Below are 8,767 nucleotides of genomic sequence, written 5' to 3'. Positions count from 1 at the left end.
TATTTAGATAGTGAGGAGAATAAAATTATAAATAAAAATTCTACGAGACAACGAGAAAGGAATAATATGAATAATAATAATATGAAAATAAAATTAGGCCTGTCATCTCACCGCTACCAACTACAAGAGAATAAAAAATTAGTCATCCTACGTAACTAGTTGGCTAACCTAATAAATAAAGCAAATATGAAGAAAATTATAAAAACAAACTCATCCATGTTTAAATATACTCTTGACGTCTCAATATACTCTCACAATAAGCGTCAGTTATCTAAAGACAAACTCTTTAGAGAAGAAAACAAGAACTGCGCGCCTCGCAGAGATAAAAAAAAACTCTTCAAAATTATAAATAAAAATTCTACGAGACAACGAGAAAGGAATAATATGAATAATAATAATAATAATATGAAAATAATAATATGAAGGGAGAGGCCAATCCAGCTGAATCTGATAAGAGAAAAAAAATTATATTTGAAATAAAACAATTCAACTTAAAGGGAGATAACTTGAGATTGAATATACAACTGAAAAGTTGTGTTCACTCTCCCCTCGATCCCTGCACTGCATTGTAATTTGAAACCACAGTAAAAGCATTCAAATCATCAATTGTTTTAATAGTGATAACTCTACTACCTTCATTTTCTCTTATCTTAACTGATCCCGCGCGGTCAACCCATACAAATTTGAGGCCCACAAGCTTCTTGATTTTCTTAGCTTCTGCCAGCAGCCTTCGACGATTGGGTGACAATGCCAGGTTGACGTATAAGGGGCTGTCGTCTTTGGGGAAGCCGATCTGCTGCGCCGTCAGGTACCGCTTCTCCCGCCGCATTCTGTGAACATCATCGACGCATTTCCTCCTCACGAATTGGACTATAATGCCCGCTGACGTTTGGTTCCCGAATTTCCGCAGGCGATGAGCAGAGCTGATTACTTCTGGACCGAAATTAACGCCAAGCTCGCGACAAACCTTGAGAATCAGTTCATTAACGTTTTCATTTTGCGATTCCGGAATACCAAATATCTCGACCATATTACGGCGCGAGTATTGTTCCATCGCATCAATACGCGCATCAAGAGCCGAGATTTTCGAATTTAAGGCAACATTTTCTGCTTCTAGTTTTTTGATGTCTGTAGCATGTGCTTTAATTTCTTCGTCATGCTTGGACAACAATTCATTAAAACCGGACAGTTTTGTATTACACTCTTTAACTGCACTCCAAAGATCATTGAAACACTTCTTCTGACTCTCCAAAATGTCAGTCTTAAGCCGAGAAAGCAAATCATCAAGCACATTCACAGTTACAACAGGAGACGAATCAGATTTTGGGGGATTAACAGAAGTATACGTAGTGGAACTCTTAGAATTACATACAGAGCAGTGCCAAGGTTTACCGGCTTGTAGATCGGCAGATTTAACGTTAACACATTGTTCATGAAATAGTGTTTTACATTTATTGCACTCTACTTTGTCCTTATGGGCTCTATTAACAGTTTGCTGACAATTTCCACACAAAGACATTGTTCAACTTGACTGAAAAAAAATAAATGTATTCAGAGTACCTGAACACACAAAACAAAAATACTCCACTTTACAGTTACGATTCACTCCACGTATTGCAAACAGTCACTTAGGAAGCTCCAACAAGTGATTTCAACTTCATTACAGACAATTTAAATTCATGAGTAATAATAAAATGAACAATTCACAATACGAAAATCCACTTTTTAGGTTATATTTTAGCAGCACAAACGGTTCCAATTAGAAATCCATTCTCTAGCTATCGGAAAGATAAGATTAACAACTAGACACTGTTTACTGCTCGACTACTGAGCTGGTACCGCTTATTAGATCACTTAATAATTTCAGTTGCCATTTTTTCTCACTCTTATAATGATCTCAACTACAATTATATTGAAAAAGATTATGCAATTTAAATTTGAATAGTGTACTGAACAGCCTTGTCTGTGATTAGGTGACCTATTGGATGCTATTATGCACTGGTCTGCAAAGCTGATCAAAAGTCCAGCATAAAGAGCATAAAGATCAAGATACTCTTATACAGGACAGTTATCGTGCCAGTTATCGCTCCTATATGGCGGTGAGACTTGGGCTGGCAACTACATTGAATCAAGAGAAAATGTTGGGTGTCTTAGAAAGGAAGGTCCTGCGGAGGATCTTTGAAGGTGTTGGGGAAGCAGGAATTTGGCGCAGACGGCACAATCAAGAGTTGTACCAGTTATATAATACAGGCTGATAGACAGTGACGTCCACGTTATAATGGCAGTTTTGATTAGCAATGGTATTGCTATCCTTGTCTGTCATTCAACACAGCCGATAACGATATCTCTTTCTCGCTTTGCTCTGTTGCCAAATCGTCTTTTAACAATGTAGAATTAATAACTAGTAGTTCTGCGAACAGTAGACCTTGCTCATGAATAGCCAACAACTTTCAAACTAATGAGAAGGGCCATTAAGAAAGTACAGTATATTGTGAAGATTTATCCATGTCATCTATTATTTTCTCCATTGAAAGTGCTAAAGACATTGTTTCCAGGGACACCGGACTTATAAATGTCTCTCAAGGAGATACCTTCATATCGTCCCCATATTTACAATATTACAAATTTTCTAACAATTAATTAAAAGAAATCGGTCAACTGACAGAAAAATGGAATATTCAGTAGGCAATTTAGACGATGAATCGTCTCACAGACGATAAAGAGACGGAAAATGATTCTAAATAAGATGGGTTTGTTGGTGACAATGACAGGAGGTTGCTAATAATGTTTTTCATGAAAAGTGGATTCAATGTTATGGCGGCTTGTTATGCCTATACAGAATGTTTAGGCTCACAAGTCGGTTTCCGATCTCATACTAAAACGAAAACAAGAGCTAACTAAGCTGTGATGTCTCCGGCCGGTTCGGTAGGTCTAGAAACTATTCATCTATGAAACAGGGAAATATCGTGTTGAAAAGGAAGAAGAAATGGTGCAATCAAGTGAGAAGTTTTCTTCAATTAATAAATACAGTATGATTTGGAGCGGCTCAGACGTTTCAAGGTTCACCGCTGACAACTCTTGTCCACTATCAATAGCATTCAAACGATACCATTCATTCAATACAGCACATTTTAGAGCGGCACAATTTATATTAAAACCAGAGGTCTTATCAAAAATCGTTACACATACGTTTCTGCGCCTTGTTTCAAAGAACTTGTATACCAAATTTCATCTAAATCGGACAATAACTGTGACTGTAACTGCGGTACAAACAAACAAACAGACGAAAGCCGATCGAGTCGAAACTAAGACCTCAGCTTCGCTTCGGTCAATTAATTAACAAAATATTTCATCTTAATTGTGAAAATTCATTATGGAATTATTGAAAAATATAATGTATTGCTTAATAAAATGTAATTGATTAATTAAAACGAGAATTAACAGTTAATATTACATCAATAAACCTGTATCAGCTACCATCTATAGGAGGAATTGACAAGACTGAGGATCGGCAACGTTGTTCTCCTATATTTCTCCAAAACTGCCATTATAACGTGAACCTCACTATATTCACAGTGCACAGACTAAGATGGGCAGGACACCTGATTCGAGCAGCCCCACCCAAGATGGCGATGAATGGGAAAATATAAGGAAGGAGACGAGGGGGGATGGATGTGGTTGACCAGGATGCGGCCAAGGTTGGAGTGCAGGGATGCGGTGAACAGAGATGCTTGGAGGAGAAGATTGAGCGAGGCTGTGACCCGTACTGGGTTGTAACGCCAAACCAGAACAAGTTTCAATTCATTGATAGTTAAGTAGTGTGTACCTTCTATTCTGATACGATTGTCCTTCTCCTGGCGGTCCTTGTTCTTTTCGAAATAGACCTTGGGGCTGTCCTCCTTCGTCTTGAGAATGTCGGCGCCCTTTTTGCCGATCAGATGTCGGTGGATCCAGGAGGGCACGTCTAGGTACTGCTCCACTACGCTGTTCGCCTTCTCCTATATCATCGTCAGTGCTGCAACGACAACGTAGATGTATAGAGTGCCTCCTCACAGATCACAATAGAATATAAATATATGTTTACATTATTTTGTGTATTGCAGAACTGCACAACCAGGAGGCAGATTGCCGACTGTTATGATATTCAATCAGATGACCACCGCTTAAAATGCTGTCTTGCTCCAGCATACACAAGACAGGACCATTTCATTTTCAATTGGCAAAGCTGTTAAAACAGAAAATTATTATTCAAATATTGGAATAGAATCACCTGACACGAACAAACTACAATTCATTTTGTATTATTTGATCACAGAGTTATCTCAAGTCTCACTGTTTAGCGACGTTTACACGTTGGAAAACGTAGCGTTGGCGAAGCTTATCATCATAGAGAAAATATAGCACATGAAGATATCCCAAGTCAACTCAAGCCGAAAGTCCTAGTAGTTGTTTTTGGTGAAGCTATGTGACACTTGAAGTATCTCATACTGTGCCATTCTTACACTCTAACCCTGCCAAAACACTAATAATAATAGACAGTAGTCGACAGTGAACAGCTTGAGATGACAAGAAATTGAATTGATTTGAAATGTAAACGAACTATATCATGGGATATCTTCTCAAGCTATCTTTTATCTATGGTATTATAGATGTGATGTCGTAGGGCGGGCGGTGTGAAATGGCGTTTAGGAATCAGCTGATAATCAACCAATCGCAGAGCTTGCTGCGCTTCATTTGGCTTGGCCCTAGTAGTGATGTAGACTGAGTAACTTTGCAACATGCAGCAAGTTATTCATGATAGCAGGAGGAAAGTTGATATATTCAGCCTTCCTTAGAATAAGAAAATGTTTATTGTCATTGAACAAATCAATTGCAATAGGCGACAGAAGAGTCATGCCCCCCTGCTTCTCAAGTTGTATAAGGGCGAGACCATATCAGGCATTTTTGGAGTCGGCAGGTCAGGACGCTCTCCGACTAGCTGATTGGATTCACGCCTAATATGGAATCGCTCTGTCTTTTTTTGCTACATCATAGTTTTGAAGCTTGGCAAGAAGCAATCTATAGGCATATTAACACAGAGAAAAGATAGCATAAGAAGATATCTCATGGTTGTTTATGTTCTAAACTAAAACTCATTACTGTCGACTACTTACTATCATTATTGTTTTGTTGGGGTAAGAGTGTAAGAACGACACAGTATGAGCAACTACTAGCTTCACATAGATTAACTAATAACAACTTCTAGGACTATTGGCTGGAGTTAACAGTGAAGTGGAACATCTTCTAATGATATGTTTTTACTTTCCTTGCCCTATTACCATAGGTAAGGAAAATATTGCTTTCCAAAAAATTTAAGGTACTCTAATTTCATGTTTTCTATACGTTTCAAGGTCCCCTGAATCCAAAAACATGATTTTTGGGTGTTGGTCTGTGTGTGTGGGTGTGTGTCTGTGAACACGATAACTCCATTCCTAATTAACCGATTGACTTGAAATTTTAAACTTAAGGTCCTTATACCATGAGGATCCGACAATAAGAAATTCAATAAAATTCAATTCAAAATGGCGGAAAAAATGATGGATAAATGACTAAAAAACCATGTTTTTCACAGTTTTCTCGAAAACGGCTCTAACGGTTTTCTTCAAATTTATACCATGGATAGCTATTTATAAGCCCTATCAACTGGCATTAGTCTCATTTCTGGGAAAATTGCAGGAGCTCCGTAATATTCTTGAGAAAAGTGGCGGATGATTACTAAAAAAACATGTTTTTCACGATTTTCTCAAGATTCAAGATATTTCTCAAGTTTCAAATTCATACCCTGTATAGTTATTTATCAGCTCTATTAACTGACATGAGTCTCCTCCCTGAGAAACTAACAGGGGGTCCACCCCATCCTTCAGAAATTTACTTTGTAACCTCCTTCTGGTGCATGAGGTAGGTGGGTAGAGTAGTTTATTCAAACGAACACACTTCGATATTTTATTTGTAGAACAGCTGTTTTGACAACTTTTAAAAATTTCATAATTCAAACAAAGGAAAATGTACTCTAAAACAATAACAATAGTATAATCGTAGTTTTAATAAAATTATTTAGCCGCCAATCGGCATAATGTTATTCCCCTAGATTATCCTCGTTTAAGAATGAGGCTTATAGATCAATGAGCAAGGAAAGTTGTGTGAGTGTACCACACCAGATTTTTTCTCTATAGTATTAGAACGTTTTGATTGAAGATGGCAAAGGCCTACCATTTCGTTGCAGACAGCCATGATGTGGTCCTTGGCAGCTTGCACTCCCTCCTTGTCACCAGCTATAGCTATCTGGTCCTTGCCAGTGGAGGGGGGAGCCAGCGATATCTTGGTCTTGGCACAGAATACATAACAATGAGTGTTCTTTACTCCGTGGTCTTGGTCTCGGCCATCAGCTCGTTCAGCCGGCTGTTCTGGTCGCAGAAGAATCTATATAATAAGAGAGAGTACAGTAGGGTTGTGTTTGTTCGCATCAAAACATGCCAACTTGTGGATTGCATACCGGAAAAACGGGAATGATTTAGATCTTCAAATTTTGCACATAGATTCTAAAAATATCAATCTCGTGCACCTCGAAGTCCGAATTTCAATTTTGCTTCTAGATTTTTCAGAATTAATGTTGAAATTTAATTCATGGGACATGAATTCATAACTATGTTAATATAGAACTATAATCTAGAGCAAGGTACCTAGAATACGTATTCTATAGTAAGGTCCACGTTATAATGGCAGTGGATAAAGATAGAAAAACAGCGTTGCTAATTCTCTGCCTTAATTCATTATATTTCTACACTGACAAAAACAGATTTGGCATCGTTGCGGGGCTAGAAAAAGATAGTGCTACCTGCTTTGTCGAATGATAGACAAGGATAGCAACATCAAAGTTTATCAAATACATTATAACTTGGACCTCACTATAGGTACATTGATCTAGAGAGACTACCTCTTCGAAACAGATGATTAAAATTGGTAACTAAATTAATAGCCAGTCCAATTTTGTCAGGTTGACATCAAGTTGAGGAAGGTTTCTGAACAAGATTTGAGTTATATCAATTTATTATGTTAAGCTTAGTATCAAGTTATGATATGTTAGTATCAAGAATTTATCTATACTATAAAAAGGGAAGAACTGGCTTATACACGTACGGGATATGAAAATTATGTTTGACGCATCATCACGTCTAAACTACTGGACTGAATTCAACTTTTAATTTTGCATACAGTTTCTTAATTAACTGAGGATGGTACTATGCCAACTTCAAACTCTACAATATTCCACTCAGTCAAGTTTTCAGTTTGTCAAGTTTCAAAATGGACCCTTGCGGAGCACGGGTTACCTGCTAGTGGCCAATAAGTGCGATGCACTATGATGCGCTCCATTGCTTTGCCGCACACTCAAATACAACACATCAATTGCATTCTATAATTGCCTTATAACTAAGTAACCATAGAGAAAAAATAGCATAATGAGATATGCCATGGTATGAGGAGTTTATGCTCCAAATTTCACTGTTAACTCAAGCCGATTACTGTCTGTTATTACAGTTTTGGTCGGGTGAGACTGTAAGAATGGCACAGTATGAGAGACTAAGAGCGTCAAATAGCTTCACGAAAAAAAATGCTTGGACTATCAGCCTGAGTTTACAATGAAATTTGGAGCATAAACGACTTATGGGTTATCTTTGTATGTTATTTTTTCACACAAAAAGAATGTATCACACGGACGTGATATGGATTTTTGCCCCTTCACGAAACAAAATCACAGTCTTATAGGGTCCACCTAACTTCTTCTGATACAGGAATATTTTATATAATATTAACTGTTCATTCTTGTTTAATATAATCAATTATATTTTCGTCATGAGAATATATTCTTCAATCATTAAATGATACATTTTGATAATTGAGACCTCAATATTTTTCTCCATTAGCTTATTTAAATTAGAAAAAAAATGTTCGGAAAACAATCTGGAATAATTCATTTTTACGGAACTATCTCAAGTTCAATTTTCACTTTGCATTAAAACTCCCAATAATATTTTTTTTCTCATAGAAATGAATCCATGATCTACAGTTTACTATAATATAAAAGTGTGTTATTATCTCTGCTCTTCCATTCTGATTTATTACTTATCTTAATTATTGAGTTTATTCAGGCTTATGAATATTTTAAATTTTTATAAGGTTTAAGCTTCATTACAAAGAAATTTGGAGTAGGCTATCAACAAAATTTACAATATTATTTAAAATTCGAACACTTGAAAAGTTTGAAATGTATCCATGATCTACAGTTTACTATAATATAAAAGTGTGTTATTATCTCTGCTCTTCCATTCTGATTTATTACTTATCTTAATTATTGAGTTTATTCAGGCTTATGAATATTTTAAATTTTTATAAGGTTTAAGCTTCATTACAAAGAAATTTGGAGTAGGCTATCAACAAAATTTACAATATTATTTAAAATTCGAACACTTGAAAAGTTTGAAATGTATCCATGATCTACAGTTTACTATAATATAAAAGTGTGTTATTATCTCTGCTCTTCCATTCTGATTTATTACTTATCTTAATTATTGAGTTTATTCAGGCTTATGAATATTTAAAATTTTTAAGCTTCATTACAAAGAAATTTGGAGTAGGCTATCAACAAAATTTACAATATTATTTAAAATTCGAACACTTGAAAATTTTGTCAGCTGTAAAAACTGGAAGCTCAAGTTTTCAAAAATGTTAT

General features: G+C 36.2%; 1 long non-coding RNA gene across 2 annotated transcripts; it reads right to left on the bottom strand.

The window, feature by feature from the left end:
- Nucleotides 1-3,824: 3,824 nt before the first annotated feature.
- Nucleotides 3,825-7,933, bottom strand: LOC111054927. Of its 2 annotated transcripts, XR_005573964.1 has the most exons (3): nt 7,368-7,933; nt 6,250-6,459; nt 3,825-4,015 (listed from the first exon to the last, which is right to left on the bottom strand). It is a non-coding gene; the product is annotated as an uncharacterized LOC111054927 (long non-coding RNA). The 2 variants fall into 2 exon arrangements; XR_005573963.1 differs by lacking the exon at nt 7,368-7,933 and having other exon boundaries at nt 6,250-6,551.
- Nucleotides 7,934-8,767: the final 834 nt, after the last annotated feature.

Source organism: Nilaparvata lugens, unplaced genomic scaffold (genome assembly GCF_014356525.2).
Source record: "Nilaparvata lugens isolate BPH unplaced genomic scaffold, ASM1435652v1 scaffold6122, whole genome shotgun sequence".
Lineage (NCBI taxonomy): Eukaryota > Metazoa > Arthropoda > Insecta > Hemiptera > Delphacidae > Nilaparvata > Nilaparvata lugens.
The sequence above is the reverse complement of the archived record's forward strand: the minus strand, read 5'-3'. Positions and strand labels throughout refer to the sequence as shown.